Source organism: Equus asinus, chromosome 30 (assembly GCF_041296235.1).
Source record: "Equus asinus isolate D_3611 breed Donkey chromosome 30, EquAss-T2T_v2, whole genome shotgun sequence".
Taxonomy (NCBI): domain Eukaryota; kingdom Metazoa; phylum Chordata; class Mammalia; order Perissodactyla; family Equidae; genus Equus; species Equus asinus.
The window spans coordinates 22,997,910-23,016,828 of record NC_091819.1 but is presented as its reverse complement, the minus strand read 5'-3'; positions in this window follow the sequence as shown (position 1 = coordinate 23,016,828).

Here is an 18,919-nt window from a genome sequence, read left to right as displayed (position 1 = left end):
CAACATTTGGCAGCTAAGTGGGACATGCCGTTCCCTGGGCTGGCGGCTGCAAAGCACTGGGCCCTGTCCGCCCTGCCCTGGGCAGCTGAACGCACAGCCTCCTGCTGTTCTGCACTTGATGAGCTGGACTAGCTCCCGCTCCGGAAGTATGTGTCCTGACCAGCCTCTGACAGATGCTTTTCCCCACCACGCCGGCCACCCCACGCCTTTGGGTTTTATTACGCCCTGTGGGCCTCTATTCCCTTCCAGGTACCATTTGTTGGTCTCGAACCAGACTTCACCGGGACAAAAGAGTGGGAGGAAAAATGGCCCAGTCTGTCCCAGAACATTTCTGTGATGTTTGTTTTTTCCATTATAAAAGAAAGAAATACTCAGAGAAAGCATGGAAAAGTACAGGCACGTTTTAAAAAGAGAGAAAGTACCCATAGTTCCACTATTCAGACAACTGACATTAATATTTTGGGGAACACTTATGCCCCAGTTAACACCCTTTCCTTTTTCCAGTTTAAGAAGATAGAGGTACAAAGGTGTTAAAATGGCAATTATCACAACACAGAAGTGTTCCCAATGAAAGAACTATCTTCCTCACGCCCCAGCAGAGTTTTCCCTAAAAATCGTTCTCTCGAGCTCTTTTGATGTGGGGGGTGGCGGGGTCTCTCACTCTCTCTTCTTATGCTTTCTGAATCAGTTCTTTATTTATTATTTGAATTTTTATCCATCACACTCGTATTACTTTGAGAGATTATGAATTTATTTTGCAATATCTCCAGCAGCCTCACAAAGAGAAGAGCTTATGCACGTGGACAAGTTGGAACCCAGCGTGGCGACTGAAGATGGCCACAAATTCCCGTGTCCCCTGAAACCGATCTGTTGACGTCCTAATCCCTCAGCACCTCAGAATGGGACTGTATTTGGAGATAAGGCCCTTAAAGAGGTGATGAAGTTCCATGAGGTCATTAGGCTGGGCCCTACTCCAATATGACTGGGGTCCTTATAAGAAGAGGAAATTTGGACACACAAAGAGACACCAGGGATCCACACACACAGAGGGAAGACCATGGGAGAAGGCAGCCATCTGCAAGGCAAGGAGAGGGCCTCAGAAGAAACAAAACCTGCCGGCACCCTTATCTTGGACTTCAGCCTCTGGAACTGCGAGAAAACACCTCTCTGTTGTTTCAGCCCTCCGATCTGTGGTATCCTGTTATGGCAGCCCTAGCAAATTAATACACTAGTTGTGCAGCTTTGAGCAAGCCAGTCAACCTTTCTGAACCTCAGATCTCCATCTGCAACGTGGGTCATCTCAAAAATAATCAATGAATGGGGTACACAGCCATCTCCAGGATACATTAAGTGATTAAACCAAGGTGCAGAGTGGCGTAACTAGAATGCTTCACTCTGTATAAAAACGATGTTTCGGCGGCTGGCCCAGTGGCATAGCAGTAAATTTCACATGTTCTGCTTCGGTGGCTCAGGGTTCGCAGGTTCAGATCCTGGGCGCGGACCTACACACTGCTTGTCAAGCCATGCTGTGGTACGCGTCCCACATATAAAATAAAGGAAGATGGGCACGGATGTTAGCTCAGGGCTAATCTTCCTCACCAAAAAAAAAAAAAAAAAAAAGATGTTTTGGTTATCTACTACTGCGTAACAAACCATCCCAAAACTTCGTGGCTTAAAACATCAACAAACATTAATTATGTCTCATGAATCTGTGGGTTGATGGAGTAGTGGTTCTGTCGGTTTCCCTTAGGGTCTCGCATGCTGCTGCAGTCAGATGGTGGCTGGGTGGACAGTCCAAGGTGACTCACTCACGTGTCTGGTGCCGTGGCAGGGATGGCTGAGAGGCTAGGGCCTCTCTATCTCCATGTGGCTAGCTTGGGCTTTTTATTTGGCAGCTGAATCCTAAGTCCTAAGGGTGAGCGTACCAGGGAGGAGATGAAGGCTGCCAGTCCTCTTAGGTCTGGAACTGGCAGAGCATCACTTCTGCTGCATTCTACGGGTCAAAGCAGTGCCAGGACCAGCCCAGGCTCGAGGGCAGGAGAGAAACTTCATCTCTCAGCGGGGAAAGGGACAAAGAATTGTTACCACCATTAATCCAGTACGAAATGGGAGGGATAATGTGAATACATACATATTTGCCAATATTTTTAAAAACTGATGAATGGATAAACGAAATACTAATAAAAATCACCTATGTTATTAAAAGTTCCCTATGCCGGGAGAGAGAACTGTGTGGAGGAGATGGGGTGAAAGCCAGACTTCTCTGAATATATCTTATTATGCAGTTTTGACTTTGAATTCCTAATTTTTTTAAACCAAAAGGGCAAAAAATCATCTTAAAAATTGAAAAAACTGGGGCTGGCCCCGTGGCCGAGTGGTTAAGTTCGCGCGCTCTGCTGCAGGCGGCCCAGTGTCTCGTTGGTTCGAATCCTGGGCGCGGACATGGCACTGCTCGTCAAGCCACGCTGAGGCGGCGTCCCACATGCCACAACTAGAAGGACCCACAACGAAGAATATACAACCATGTACGGGGGGGCTTTGGGGAGAAAAAGGAAACAAAATAAAATCTTAAAAAAAAAAAAATTGAAAAAACAAAAGGAAAGAAATGCACCTAATTGCATATCAAGTCAGTGGCATAACAACAAAGAGAAAATAATTACTTCAAATGACTTTAAAATACAGAATTTTGATTATACAGTCCTGGTGGGACATATTCTAAGGACAAAATGAACCACAAAGAAATCTTATGCTGCATTCAATAATCTTATTGTTAGCAGCAATATGCATATAGCTGTTTTGAAACTATTATAGCTATTGTGGAACAAGGCACAGAAGTAAAGTCATTGTGTTAAAGTCATTAAAAACCAAGCTTTTCAGCAAAGACAAAAGAAAGTGTAAATTCAACCAAGTTAATTAAAAACCCTGTAATCTTAAATTTGAATTGGAAGTGTTAGTACTAACTTGTGACTGTTTTTCCTCTTTAAAAAATATGAGAGTACAGACAGCACAATTATACTTGTATAAATTTCAAAACCAAACAAAATCCATGATGTGAGAAGTCAGGAGAGTGGTGTTCTTTGTGAGGGGTGGTGCCTGGGAGGGGGCTCTGGTGGCCTGCCGGGTGCCCGTAATCTGTTTCTTGATCCAGGTACTGATTAGTGAGGTGTTCTCACACTGTGAAAACTCACCAGGCTGTCTGTTTGTGATTCGTTCACTTTCCTGTTATACATGTTATGCTTCAATGAAAAGTTTAATAAAAAAAAACAGCTGAGCTGTGAGTACGTAAAGGCCTGGAGGGGATAACAACCCAGCGGCACTGAGCACCCAACACCCAGCTGAGGGCCTCTAAGCACCAGTTCCTCCCGAAGGAACCAGGGCTCCTTAGAGAAAGTGCCGATTCCAGGTCAGGGGCGGGAAACACCTAAGGGGAGCTTGGAGTATCTCGTACCAGAAAACACGGAAGCACTGGGATCAGGTCAGAAGGACAAAGGAGCCAACGCCAAGGAGCCCCACCGCCTAAGACGGGACAATCTGAGCAACACAAAAGAATAACGAATACAATCAATTGGAGAGACATCACACATATAAAAATCTGTGTACCCAGATGACACTCAGAACAATAAAACTCATTGGTCAATATTCGAGGCTGCTGGGCACCAACTCCTTATTCTGAAAACCGACAAAAGGAAAGAAATTCTTCTTTATAGAAGGTAGTCATCAGGTAAAAAATCAGAGGAGATGAAAAAATTGAAAAAAAATCACTATTTTGCAACCCCGAATGAAATAAGGACTCTGAGCCGCTGAAACCATCAGCTGGCACAACCTGAACCCAGTGATGACAAAAAGAGACAAGCCAGACCGGGCGCCTCGCGCTGTGATGCAGTAAGAAGTACGCAGCACCACATATGAAGAATTCTAGCCCAAAAAAATGGAACCTGAGTCCAGTGGCTGCCAAGGAGGCGGGTGGGGGAGGTAGGGGTCCATCTGTGCGCAGACAATAGTTTACTTTGGAGAGAATTTTAAACCAATAATAAAACCCACTAAAAGTCAGTCTGCTTTCTATTATCACCAGGCACCAGCTGTTCTAAATAACGTGAGTGATGAAACACACCTTTCCTCCAGGATTTCTGTTCCCAGTGGTTCTTCATCCTCAGTACACCACTGCCTGAATCTAACCAAGTTTCTAGACCTAAAGAACAGCTTATAAGAAATATAGGCTGAGGAAGAACAAGTTAAATGACATCATAAGGAAGCGTTCATCCCAATCCAGAATATGGAGCATCCTACTTGACCAGTCACCCAGGTTCTCCAGAAAATCACAGCCATGAAAAGAGGGGAGGAGCTGCGACAGACAAAGGGACGGAGGAGTCGAGAGAGACTTAACTGAATGTGGACCCTGTGTGGCTCCTGATTTGGACAAACCAGCTGGTAAAAGATAATCATATAAAGATAACTAAGCTAATTTATGCTAGATGTGATAATAACATGATGGAGCTAGACACATAGAGATATAGATAAAGATATTCAGTTCTAAATGACTGAAAGTATTTATGACTGAAATGTCATGACGTCTAGGATTTACTTTAAAATACTCCAGTAAACAAATGAACAAGCAACCCAAGGGAGCAGAAGAGAGAAAACAAGGTTGTCCCTGAGTTGATAATTGTTGAATTTGGGCGATGGATACACAGGGGTTCCTTATTCTTCTCTTTTTTTAAATATATGTTTGAAATGTTTTCATAAGAAAAAGAAAGAGAGAGGCAATGTATGTACAGTGGTAGCTCCCATCATCATCACCTCATCATCATCATCGTCAGCTGGGGGCTCAGGCATGAGGCCGGTGGCATCTAATTCTCCGAGAAGGAGGGAGTGACAAGAGCTGGGTCAGGTGCCGGCCGAGAGGGCTGGGGGAGGCCCAGTGGTCAAGGCTCGGGCCGACAAGAGGGCCCAGCTCCACTGCCGGGCACGGTAAGAGCCCAGTCATGCGGGCAGATCCCAGGACGCTGAAGATACTGTCACTGCAAACAGGTGGTAGATAATCCAGGTGTGAGTTGGCATCAGGAGATAAGGCAACACTCGGGCATCCTTGGGGAAGGGAACCTGTACTCCACTGGCACAGGGTCTCAGGCCTGAGGGAAGGGTTGGGGGAGGCGGGTTAGGAATGAAACAAGGGGCTGGCAATGGCGAGGGAAGGCTTCCTCCCAGAGCTGCTGTGCACCAGCTCACAAATGAATTCCATCACTAACCCAGGTTACCGGGGGCCCTGGGCTCAGGAACAGCGGGAGCAGGTTCCGGATTCTACATCCAGGTTGGAGGGGGTCCCTGCACTGGCTCCCAAGGGTGGGGCTAAGCTCTGGACATCCCCCAACCCGGGACGTGACCAACTAACCCCAGAGGGCAGGGCCTGGTGCAAGCCTGTGAAGGGGACTACGGGACCCCCAGGGTGAGACTTAAAGCGCTGAATTAGTCACTTATGTGAACTTTTCTTATTGGGCACACGCACGCACACACGCACACACACAAAGATTGCTTATATCACTGAATATGTGTTAAAATAATCCTATTATACAGACGGTCCCTGACTTACAACAGTTCGACAACGATTTTTCGACTTTACGATGGTGTAAAAGTGATATCCATTCAGTAGAAATCATACTTTGAATTTTGACCTTTTCCTGGGCTGACGATATGCGGTACAACCCTCTCTCATGACGCTGGGCAGCCACAGCTCCCCGTCAGCCACACGGGCACGAGAGTAAACAACCAATACACTTAACCATTCTGTTCTTTACTTTCAGTGCAGGATTCAATAAATTACACGAGATATTCAATACTTTATTATCATATAGGCTTTGACTTAGATGATTTTGCCCAACTGTAGGCTAATGTAAGCGTTCTGAGCACATTTAAGGTAGGCTAGGCTAGGCTGTGATGTATGGGAGGTTAGGTATATTAAATGTATTTTCTACTTACGATATTTTCGACTGAACAATTGGTTTATGGGGACATATCCCCGTGGTAAGTTGAGGAAGATCTCTCTCTGGTTTATTAGCAGTCTGTGCTCTCTTACAACCTGCTTGCACAGCTTCTTGCACACGCAGCATCATCACGTGCTCCCAGTTTTTTTTAACTAGAAATGCCTTCCAGCCATCCAGGAAAAGAGGCGTGTGGCTCAGCACCCCTCATCTGAGCAGCAGAGCTGGTCGCCTAAGTGTTGGGGGACCTGGATCTGTAAGATGAGAAGCCAGTTTGAACTTGCCTCCTGTGCTGACAATATTGTGAGAGGTGAAACCATTGGGGGACTTAGATTGCCCAGCCACAAGACGACAGCCAGCCTAGGTAACTGTAAGTGAGGCGGGTCCCCTCCCCTTATTCAAATCCTGGGGCCACCGATGACTTGAACCTTAAAGGTGGTGACAGGGAACGCCCAGCCCAGCCCCCTCGGGTCCTGGGCTTGGCACCTGTAGCATCATGATAGCCAGGGAAATGATCCGGGCCCTTCCAGCCCAAGAAAACTACCTAAACCTAAACCTTTCTTCAGAATTCAATTGGAAAATAAATCTCTATTTTAAAAATAAATGCCAAAATATTAAAATACAAATAGATGAGCTATGTCTCAGTGGAGAGTCACGTTCTCAGTTGGATAACTCACAACCCGTTCAGCCTCACCAGGGACTGGCTGGAACATTCTCCACGGACAGCAGACCAGCCAGCACAGACAGGACTCTCCCTGTTTGCCAACTGTAGGCGCATTTCAAAAGCAGTGATAAGGGGCCACCATTTGTTTTGTCGGTAGAGCTTGAGCAATTATTAAGGAATGCATGCCTGTCTGTCATACAGCCTTCCATCCTCCTGCGTCTCCGTCTATTTCTCCCTTCTCCCCTCCCGCAGCTGCACGTGTGCGCGTGCGCACAGGCGCACAGTGAGATGCCGGCGAGGGTCGGGGGAGGAGGGATGCCCGTGTCACACATACTCTTTTCTTTCATTGTCAGGACCTTTCCTTCTTTCCATCCCCACTTCTATGCTTTTAACTGTATTAAATGAGACTCTGCCCCTGTGCTTTGCTCTGGGGTTTGCTTGGGGTAGGAGTGCGCGAGAGAGGAGAACAGGAGCCTGGCCGTCCACCCGCCCTGGAGACGGCCTCTACGGGCTCCTGCCCCCTCCTCCCTCCACCCTGGCATACTGGTCTCCTGGCAGCGCATTCCTGGGGCTGAAATAGAGACAAAGGAGGACGGAGTGAGCTGGCCAACGTCCACCTGTCCTCCCGGAGTCGGTGCCGTGTGCGGCTGTGTTGCCGCGCTCCGCCTGGTCTCCTGTGGTCCGCGGGCTGGGCTGACCACCCTGCTCAGCTGTGTTTATCCATCGCCTCGGCCCCTAAGCGCTCAGGCAGGAGTGTGGGTGTCTGAGGCTGCCTGTGGTGTGAACGAAAGCCCGCTTAGGAACCACATCCTTTCTCCTCTCCCACGCCCCACTCACACCCCAGCTGGCTGAACTGGCCGGCAAGGTCCTCTTCCCGGGGACAGAGGGGTCACCGTGATGGCACCACTCACCTCAGAAACCCCTGTAGAACCCGCTAAGGATAATTCTTAGAGAAACTTGGTATCTCCATTCTATGGAGGCGCTTTAATTAGTTCCAAAGCTGCTAATTAAAGACCCAAGCTGCTGCAGGAGTGGGTTCTCTGCAGGCTGGGATCAGGCCACGGTGAGGAGCGGAGACAGAGTCAGCCAAGTGCTGGTCCTGTCTCGGGCGGGAGTGAGGTGTCTTCAATGACAGGCCAAGGAAATAAACGAACCTGCAAAGGCACTTTAATTTCCACATTTAGCTGTTGTGTTGTTTTGATGAGAAAGGACTGAGGCCTCGTCCTGCTTTGCTGGGCAATCTGCAGACGAATGAGGGTCAGACTCCAGAGCTGGAGCAGATCCGACACGCTATCCAGGCCGAGCGTCTGTCTTGCATTAATTGGGGCCAATTAATGTCTCTAAGGAGAGGCTCTCAGACTTCCATGTGGATTGAAGGATCACTCCAGCTGGCAGCGAAGACGCCAGTGATGGCCTGGTTTGGGCCTGTGACGGCATGAATAGGCCCTTCAAGACGCAGGCAGTTTCCACCAGCAATAGGCCTTGGCTCAGCAGCCCCTGGGAGGGTCAATAAACAGAGAAAGTCAAATCCCGGAATAGGCACTGCCCTGGGCCTCTGAGGAACACCCACGGCTGCACCCTGCATGGGGGGCTGCAGACCCACCCAGGGACAGGCTCCTCCGTGCCCCGGGGTGAGGGTGCTATTTCCCGGCAGACGCTCTCAGGGAACGCACAGAATCATGGAGTTTCCTCACAGAGGGGGCTAAGGGAATCCAGTGCCACCACACCCAGGGGCCCCGGGGGAAAATGTAGGTGGGGGCTTTAGAGAGAAGAGAAAGGGGCAAGAACTGAGGAAGGCGTGTGAGAGAGGGGGAGGCGACTGGGGAAGGTCTGTCTGCTCTGGTCACGCGGGCAACATCAAGACACAGCTCCCCCGGAGGTCCCAAGGCTCCAAGACTGCCCCTCCCCTCGCCTGCCCTCCTCAGAAAGGCCAGCCGGGCCAGCACTGCCTGTCCATCCCACTCCCCAGGCAGGAGCAGCTCTGTCAGGAGGCCGGCTTCCTGCCTCCTCTCTGTGCAAGGGACCTTGGGTGAGTCACTTCCTGTCTCCAGGCTGGTCCCCTCCTCCGATAGGTGGTGGTGGGCTCACCGGTCCTTCTCACACCACACCTTTGGGCTGGCATGGAGGGGTGGGTGGAATAGGTAATGTGTTCCTCCGCAGGGCAGAGAGCTAAGCCCAAACATCTAGCAAGCCCCCGCCCCGCCCCAGTGGGTACCATCAAGAAGCACCCCACACTGCCCATCAGGTCCCATCAAGACTCTGCAGCCCGCAATACAGTCGGATGCTGCATCTCTCTAGCCACCCCTCCCCTGGTCCCCCGACGCCTTGCAGCTCTTCCTGCTCCGCTCTGTTCTGTCAGTCCACCCAAACCCTCCCTGCTCCCTCCCTCTCTGCTTAGCCTGTTTTACTTTTCCTCAAAGCGTGCTCCGCTACCAGGTATCATCAAATCTGTGTGTCTGCTTGTCTGTCTCCCTTCCCCGACGGCAGGACCGGCTCCACCGAGATTGCTACTGCACACAGTCAGTACTCGACCGGAGCTGTTGAATAAGGAAAGACATCTAACAAACAAATGTTGAACAGGAAAGCAGGCTGCCCCGGAGCCTTAGTGGCCGCAGCTTCCGGGACCTGCCCTACCCCTTCCTCCAAGATGCGTGCCCACCACTCTTCAAGTCTCCCCTCCCCTACCTCTGGAAGCCTCCCCAAGCAGCGCCTCCAGCTCAGAGCTTCCTTTTGATCTAAAGCCTGCAGTACCAGGGGTCCATGGACACACTTCCCTGGGGTCAGGGCGGTGGCGGGTGGGGACTCAGACTGCTCAGAATGTCAGCCCCAGGGCTGAAGGTTCAGACAAAGAAAACTCCACGCCATGTGGAGGAAAAAAATCTGCTCTTTCTCAAAGCCTCCAGCCCACAGACCTCCACCTGTCCCTTCCGGGTACCACAGATGCTTAGTGACAGCCGAGCTGTCTTCCAGAAGCAGGAACCAGGGAGTATTTCTGGCCCAATTAAGCTTTCGTGCTTGACAAGTAGGAAAGGCTTTCTTGCCTCTCTGCGTTCCTAATGAGAGAAACATATGGGCTGGGACGCAGCTGGGCCGTCCCCCTCCTCTTGCTGCCGGCGCTTCACACCGAGGATGCCGTGTGTGCACAGGTCACAGGGAACAGGTGGGGCAGGAGGGCAACTGTAAGAAGAGGTGGTCAACTTGTGGCATCAGCCTCAGGCAACGTATAAGGATACTGTTTCACAGATTATCAATATTGGAAAATCAAGCACATGTCTCCACGTCGAAGGTGTGAGACCGCTTCGCTATTGTTACCAGCAACCTCGGGTTTATACGTGCAAACAATGCCGCCAGGAATAAGGTGTCTGTTTTTCTAGGAAGTGCACTTTGACGCAGGTGGTTTTAGCAGGGAGATCCGATCTGGATTGTGCTCTCTGATGGAAGCTAGACAGGCAGGTGGAAGGAAAGAGATTAGATGGTCTAAGTACGCACATTTGAAAAACTTACAGAAAACCTGTCGACTCTAATGTAAGCGCACATGTGACTAGAGGCCCTGTCGAGTGTGTGAACGTCTGGGTCTCCTTCAGAAGGAAATGTCAGGCAAGCAGCTCGTCCTCAGGGCGGAGAGAGCCTGCCCTCCCAGCCTCTGTCCCCAGCCTGGGCCCACTCTGCCCTGATCACCAGACACCAGCCCTTGGCCTGTGGGTTTCCAGGTTTCTGACTCAGAGAACCCTGCTCCTCCAGCCCCCACTCCCCGCCCCCATCCCTGCCCGACTCAACTGTGAAGAGCCCCCTCCCCAAGGCCTGGCCACCACCAAAGAGGGTCAAAGCCCCTCTCTGTGCCAACGGCCCTTTGTGTCCATGCGGGCACTGGCCGTGGTGGGCATGGGTCCTCCCTCCTGGCCTCTCCATGGGAACACAGGACAATGGACCGTTATAGTTCGGGGTGTCTCCACACAAGATGGGGACGGATTGTTGAAAGGAGGGAGGTGGTAATCTGCAAGGACCTGGAGCATTTAAGTTCCGCAAGCACTGAGTGCGTAGTCGTGGTGTTGATTTCCGAAACCCCGGTGTCTAACACACTACGCACACATGGGGAGCTCCCAAGAGTTGCTGGAGCCGAACACAGGCATGGTCAGGTTGGCGAAGGGAAAACGGCCAGCTTCAACCATCAGAATCAAATTAATTACATAATATTAGCTACCATTAAGTGAGGACTTACTCTGTGCCCGGTGCGTCACAGACTTTTAACAGACTGAACTTTTATGGGCCCCCAGTGAGAGAAGTGTCAGTAGCTTCATATTTCAGATGAGGAAACCAGGCTCAGAGGGGGTAAGCAGGTTTCCCAAGGTCACACAGCTTGTGACATAGCCAGTCTGACCCCAGAGCCTGAGTTCTTGACCGCTAGGTACTTCTTCCCTTCATTCTCCTCCCCTTCTCTCAGAAAGAGCACAAGGGCAGGACCAGAAACCAGAGGTCAGCAAGCTGACTGCCCCCTGCAGAAGCCTGGAGGGACTGCGGCTCCAATGAGCCTTCAGGCAGAGCAGCTGCTTCCCGAAGGAGCTCTGTAACTGAGGCCTGTTTTTCTACCCACAGTCATTCAGTGGAACCACCCAGGACGGCTAACCAGCTGGCTGCACCGGTACAGCTGTACCTGTTGATAAAACGTTGACAGACGTTCACCCATGTTGGCAAATAGCTGCTGTTTCCTGATGCCTTCCACCTGGGCCCCATCACCCCAACCCCTCAGGAGCCCCCACTGGAATCCAGGAGCTTTCGTGTTCCCACAACTCAAAGGTTAACGCCTGGCCGTGCATGGGGCCTCCAGGACCCTGCTCCAGGGGAGGGCTGGGGCTCGGTCCCTGCGGTGCACATGACTTTTTCATTATTTTGAAATTCTCCTTTGGCCCCCACCCTCTCATGGGAACTGCTGATCTGAAAGGGCATCTCCAGCAGCTCCTGGGCCCCGTGATGAAGCATTCCTCACCCAGACCCCATAGGGAGCTGCCTCTGGGGGGTCAGGCTCTGCCACACGGAAGGGGTGGTCCCTGAGGCAGGAAGTTGGCCGGGGCAGCCATCTTTCCTTCAGAGACCCCATAACCAGGTCGGGGAATACACCCAAGCATACCTGAACCAACTGTGGGACCCTGGTGAGCCAAGCGGGTGGAAGACTGGCCCGGGGGAGAGGCCTACGATGGCCTGGGAGGGGTGAAAATCTCAGGACGTCAAAGCTGGAGCATGGGTTCTGAGTGTGGGTCTGTGGGACAGGGCAAAACCAGAGAGGGCAATGAGCCTCCAAGACAGAGGCTAGAAGAGAGAGAACCAATTCCAGGCTTAGGAGGTGGGTCAGGGCATGCGACTCCAGTCTACAGACGTGAATATTTTAAGGCGCCTGAGGCCTGTTTCATGGGTGCTGGTCTGAGGCCTGGAGGCTCTAAGATTGGGTGAGTGGAGGCCCAGCACCCGGACATGTGAGAAGCTGTAAGGAGGGTAGCTGTGACTGAGGACAAGGACAACACTCTGCCGTTAGCAAGGACAGCACGGGTCCTTCCTCCAGCCCCCCAGCCCCCCAGCTTTTCCTGAGTGTCTCCCATCCCCGCATCCTGAGTCAAGATGCAATCGGACTTCAGGTCCCAGAGCACATAAAAATGACGGAGCCCTGCAGCTTGCACCCTGCTCCGTGCCCCTGCCAGGCCTGCTGTTCGCTCCACAGCCTCATACCGTGCTAGTGTGCAGTTCAATGGGTTTTTTATTACAGTTGGAATTAAATAACTGAAAGATGGATCCAGTGGGCTGAGAGAAGACAGAAGTTTAATCAAAGGAAATAACAGAGTCGATCTGATTCTAGAATTGCAGGATGTACCGGAGTGCCCAGCAGGGCCTGGTGATGACGTCCGTCTCCTACTTTCTCTGTGAGCCTTCCTCCCCCAGCTCGTGCCCACCAGGGAGCTTCAGAGGTGACTCAGCCCTCACAGGTAGGAGAGGCTGGGGGCGGGGGCGGGGGCTTCGGGAAGATCAAAGCCAGGATCTCCATCCCGTTTCATCAAAGCATCACTGAAGGGGATTGTCCTTTTATTTTTTCCTCTTGCCCTAAGGTTCTAAGGACGACAAACCCTGCAGAAAATGATTATAAATTATGGCCCTGGGGTCCTGCAGCCTTGGGTGTGGCCAGGATTTATGTGGCAAAAAGAAAGGAGAGATGGGGAGAAGGAGATAAAGTGTGAGAGCTTGGGACCCAGCTGGGCACGGTGCCTGTAACTCGGGAGCTGGAAGGTGGCAGGACCTGGATGGGACCTACCTGAGGGTGCAGAAGAGAGGCGCATGGCTGAGGCCCACACCAGGGGAGGCCCCATCGAGCATGTTCAGAGGGCCAACAGACAGCCACGGGTTCAGACAGCCCCTGCCTGAGTTCCCAGCCTCTCTGTGCACCTCCTCCCTCTCATTCACTGTGTTCAAAACTCAGAGGTTTCCTCCGTGCACCTTCCTGCCCCAGAACCTTTGCACATGCCATTTCCTCTGCTGGGAACACTCTCCTCTTCCACCTGACTAACCCTCAATCTTCCTCAGGCCTCAGCTTCGACGTCACTTCCTCCGGGAAGCCTTCCCTGACCCCCTCAGCCCTGCTCAGGTTCCCCTATAAAACACTCCACGGCCCTTGGGATCTCCACGGCCCTGACCACCGTTATGATGTTCTGTTTAATATCTTTCTGCTTTGCCGCCTATAAGCTCCCCAGGGGCCTGGACCACCACGTTTTATTCTCCACTATCTGCCGGTGACTGTTGAAGTGCCTGGCGTGTAGAAATGGCTCAACAACATTAAGAAATGAAGGACTTGAGTTGTCCCTTAACTATTGGTGTTAGGAAGTTTCCACGAAAAGAGCCCGGTGTTGGGGAGTCCAGGAAGGTCATCGCAACCGGGAAGGGACAGAGGCCAGGGCAGAGAGGGCCTCCAGGGAACCACAGGACTCCAGGACCAGGCGTGTGGAGTCTGCCAGGGGTCTCCAGCCTGGGCCCCTCACCATGATGGGAGTCAGGCCTCAGGAACGAGACGTAGTCCCGTTCTCCATCTCTGTGTGACCTGCAAGTCACTCAGCCTCAGGGAGCCCTTGTTTCTCATCTGTACAACAGGGATGAAAATTCCTGCCTAATGGGGCTGCTGTGAAAATAAAATGAACTCAGGCGGAGGGAGCTATTTTCGAGGGGTGCTGTCTTAATTTGCTGTCTTAGGGGATGTCTGTCTGTCTCTGTATCTCTCTCTATCTACGTCTATATAACTACATTTACACCCATGTATCTACGTTTATTTCCATTTCTGTTTCTACATCTAGATTGTGGCCTCGTCACCTCCGTAGCTTTTCCCTCTGTCTGAATGTCTCTCCGAGTCTGAGCTCTGGGAGCTGACGGCTCAGAGGTGGTCCCAGGCAGCAGCTGGAGGGGGGTTGAGTTCAGGACTTTGGATGCATGTTAACAGGAGCGGCAGGACCAGCCCTTCCTGGATAGTGTAGATGCTTCATCACAGAACACAGATGCTGCACTCCCAATTGACCAGGCAGGCTTAGGAGAGCTCCGGACAGGCATGCAAATTAAATCCTGCCACTGGCTCCAGAGGGCATTCCCCACCCCAGCCCCCACCCCCAGCCCCGTGCTGCATGCAGGGGAGAAGCAGACCTGGGGCCTCTGCTTAGCTGAAACGCCAGGGTTTAGGGTGTGACTCGTTATCAGAGAAGTTGATTCCAGGCCTTGTTTGACTTCAACAGCAGCTTTGGCTCTTTCCACAGGTGGTCCTGCAATCAAGGCTTACGATCCCACTCATGTCATGAAGGAATATGAGTCACTTCTTGAGAGGCAGTGTAGGGCAGCAGAATCTGCCACCCCAAAACATGTCCTTTGACTTGATTGTTTTTAAGAACAAAAGACTCAGGAAGAAACTTTGACCTTCCCCCTAACGGCCTAAAAGAATTTACAATAAGCCTGTCCCAGGAAGGCCCCATCACCATAGGTAACCATAGTATAACATGAACCAAGAGTCGTAGACAGGGAGGAACCCAGCAAGGCCCATTGGATCGAAGTCCTCTCCACACCCCATCTTCTCTGCAAGGCACGGCAAACATTTGTTTACCAAACACTTGCTTTTCCTTTTCCATGTGAATTGCCTTCCTCCCCTTTGAAATCCCAAACCACCACCCCCAACATCCTCCTTTGTGTTTAGCTAAAGATGGTATTCAAGGTGGTGGCTTTGGCCATTTTGGCAAGTTACTCGGTTCTCCTGAGTTTTTCCCATGTATACACATTAACAAACTTGTTTGATTTTCTCTTGTTAATTTGTCTCATGTCAATTTAATCCTTAGACCAGCCAGAAGGACCTAGAAGCATAGAGAAAATATTCTTCCTCCCCTACAGCAGCAGGGTGGAGTCAAGAGAGATCTTGTTTGGCTTCAGACAGACCTGGGATGAATCCTGGGTCTGCCACAGACTAGCTGTGTGGTCTTGATCAACCTGCTCAACCTCTCTGAGCCTTGGTTCCTCATCTGTGTGTTGGGGCGACAAGACCATCTCAGAGTGCTGATGGGAGGATTAAAGGAGATAATGCCTATAAGGCACTTGCTCCACAGAGGCTCATTCTCTCCCCAACTCACTGAGACTGGTGGAGTTGCCCCAAATGTATCAGGTCCCAGCAGAGGATGGTGCCTCTCCCTCCTGTGTGCACTGACAGGAAGCTGGTGAGAGGTCAGAAGCAGATACCCCCTGGGGAAGGTCCTCAGCAAGGAGCATATTCGTTTGGGTTCAGGTCCTGCTGGTGGGTGAGACGTCTCTGTAATTACTTGCCTCCATGTCCTTGTGTCCACCTGATGTCACCTCAGGGTCATGCTCTGACCCACGCCTGGGAATCGCTCCTGTCCCTAGGCTGCCCCTGGAGGCCTGATGGTCTGACTTGCTGTTTGCTCAGATTCCAGGACCCTTGCTGTGTCCCTTGTCGCTCCCCCTCCTATACCTCAGTCCCAAGCACTGTCCCTGTGTGACCACAATCTGTCTCAGCTTCCTCACCTTGAGCCATCCCCAGGGAATGGGCATCCTTCTTTCCCCCAAACCCAGACCCCAGTCCTCGAGCTGAGCCCCGCTCCCAGAGGCTGGGCTTCCCTGACAGCCGCCTGTCAGCCCAGCCTGCTGGCTCCGCCTGCTTCCATATGCACCTGACTCAGAGTCCAAGTGCCTGCTCTCTGGTATGTCCGCTTCCCTGTGACGGCTGGTGCTGCAGGGCACCAGCCCCCTGCCTCCCCAGCCTCGCTACCACCTGCCGCCAGGATCCCTCGCATCACCTGCTCTGGGGCCAACCTCTGTTGCCCCTCTCCACCCGGCCACACACACCCAGGTGGGGACACTCCTGAGCAACTTTATCATCGCCCTGTGACAAAAGACTGCCTAGAAATGGCCCTGACAGGGAAAGGCTTCTGGCTTCTACTGGCAATGCCACAATGTCCCCAGGGTGGGAGCAGAGGTAGCAATTTATTTCTTACAGATTCTAACTTCCTGACGTGAGACTCCAAAGACAGGACACCATCCAGAGTGCCGGGAGGGCTCTGGTCCTGGGGCAGCGGCTCTCATGACCTCGGAGAGCTTGGCCACGGCTCAGAATCCTCAGGAGATGGGGGGTGAGCCCCAGAACCCCAGTCTGAAGAACAAGAATTGTGCTTCCTTCCAAACACGACTGCAGGTGTTTGTCCTGTCTTCCTCGAAAAACCTCGCTAAAATGAAAGCCAGTGCATTTTTTGAAAGTACAAACCCAAAGACCAGGAGAATAGAGAGGAGACGATTATAGATGAGAGCCTTCCACAAAGTTTGGAAGACGGACGGCAGATGGAGGAGGAAAATAGCAGAGGGAGGTCGTAAGCTGAGAGGCTGCAGAGGAGAAGGAAAGCTGACACCCACGGGACTCGGGGGCGACACGTGCAGAAAGTTGCCGTCAAGTGTGGGGCCAAGGGGAGGAGGTTTGTATGGACATCTACACTGAGTGACCCCCCGATTTCCTCCTTTGCCCCACACACGTGGGCAGCTCACATCCCTCCAGGCAGGAAGCCCAAAGCTTGTTCTCTGGAGAAGCAGAGTGACCGTTCTGCACCTGGGCTACGGGGCACAGTGAGGGGCGGGTGAGTCTAAACACGTCGCAGCAGACTTCCGGGGCCCGTCTTCTGGTCCGCCTGCGTGCATCCTGTCCCAGGCCAGCGAGCAGAGGATTCTCCGAGTAGCTGAACCACCCCAGAGAAAAAGATCTCTAGAGACCAACATTTGGTGGTTTCCAATGCACAAAGCCCCACCAGTCCTCAGGCTCCACCAAGGCGTTCAGAGCTTCCCTTCCGCTTTGTAGAGCCTCTCAGAAATATGACGATAGTCAAGGATCAACAGAGATTTGAGGAAGGGGTCCAACATGAAAAAGAGATCAAAGCAAAGCCAGGGCTGGGGTGGGTGTCTCAGGATCCCAGAGACGATTTCCAAAAGGATTCGAGAGCAAATTTAGAGAGGAGCAGACATTGTGCTTTATGGAAGAGGAAATAATCAGAGAATAAGAAAGAACTCTCGGACATGAAAAAAATAGAATAGTAGAAATAAAAATGCACTAAAGGGAAACCTGTCAGAAAAGAAGTAAAAGACAAAGAGGAAAAACAGGAAAGGTGAGATGAGAAAATTGAAGAATCAAAGAGACAACACAGAAAACAGATGGAGGAAATAATTTAAAATATATACATAAGAAATAGTCCCAGAACAGAAGGGCATGCATTTCCACCTTGAAAGGGCCAGTTGAGGGCCCATTATCACAAATACAAAAAGACCTACACCAGTTTTGAAATTTCGGACCACTAAGGATAAAGAGAAGATCCAAAAAGCTCCTAGAGAGCTAAAACGGCACAATCAGAGAGGCAGGCATCAAAATGGAACCAATTCTTCAACAGCAACACTAGAAGTCAGGAGATCAGGGAACAATGCCTTCAACATTCTCGGGGGAAAAGGGTATTTTCAACCTGGGATTCTATATTCAGCCACTATCGGTGAGTGTGAAGACAGCAAAAGACATTTTTCAGACGTAAACGGACTCAACCAAATTGACCGCCCATGCACCCTGTGTTAAGAAACTGCTGAAGGATGTGCTCCACCAAAAATAGGGTGTAAACCAAGAAAGAAGGTATGGGACGCAGGGAACAGCAGGGCCAGGATGGAGCAGAGCAGTGAATGCAAGTCTCTGGATGGCTGTGCAGCAGGCCTAGAGAGCAAGCGGACAGATTGGAGCAGGAGGGAGATCTGCTCCAGGCAGGAGACCACCAGGAGGGAAATGGGATCGATGCGTTAAATGACAGGTCCCACCATTCAGAGATCTATCGTTAGGCATTTGCCAAAGCCAAAGGGAACCTGGAGAAAAAATAAGGCAAGATGCATAGAAAACCAGATAAATTTTGAAATGAGGTCATTATTTAAACAGGACAAACAGAAGAAGAAAGGAAATATAATCATTGCATACTACTTTCTTTGCCATAAACAATATTTACTCAGTTATAATAATTAACACTGGCTACTGATATTAACTAAAAGTGTTGAAACCGTTATCCTCGGAGGGGAGACGGAGGGGAGCGGCTGGGAAGAGAATGAATCCTTGTCTTCCATAACCGGACATCAATAGATAATTTCTAAATTTGATAAATCAAGAGAAGCAATATAAGCACATCAGTTAGAAATATGGAGATAAATACCAGAAGAAACAGCTCAAAGAGTGTCTTAGTTTTCTATTGCTATGTAACAGGTCACCCCAACTTAGCAATTTGAACCATATCTTTGTTGTCTCACAGTTTCCGTGGGTGAGGAGTCCGGGCATGGACCTCTGCAGAGTCTCTCCAGGCTGAAATGAGACATCAGCTGGGCTGCATTCTCATCTGAGGGCTGAACTGAGGAAGAACCCTCTTCCAGATTCATTCAGGTGGCTGGTAGAATTCATTTCCCTGTGGTTGTGTGACTGAGAACCCCAGCTTTTTACTGGCTCTCAGCTAGAGCCTGCCCTCAGGCCTACAGGCCACCTAAAGTCCCCAGAAGCCACCCACAGTTCCTTGCCACGTGGGCTTCTGCAACATGGCCACTGACTTTATCAAGCCCACAAGGAGAGCCTCTCCCTGCGGTCTGTCAAGCTGGAGTCTTAGAGAACACAGCGTAATCACGGCAGTCCCGTCTCATCACCTTTGTCATGGGTGTCCTGCTCTCAGGGCGTGTGAACGCCGGGAGGCCAGGACCATTGGGACCACCA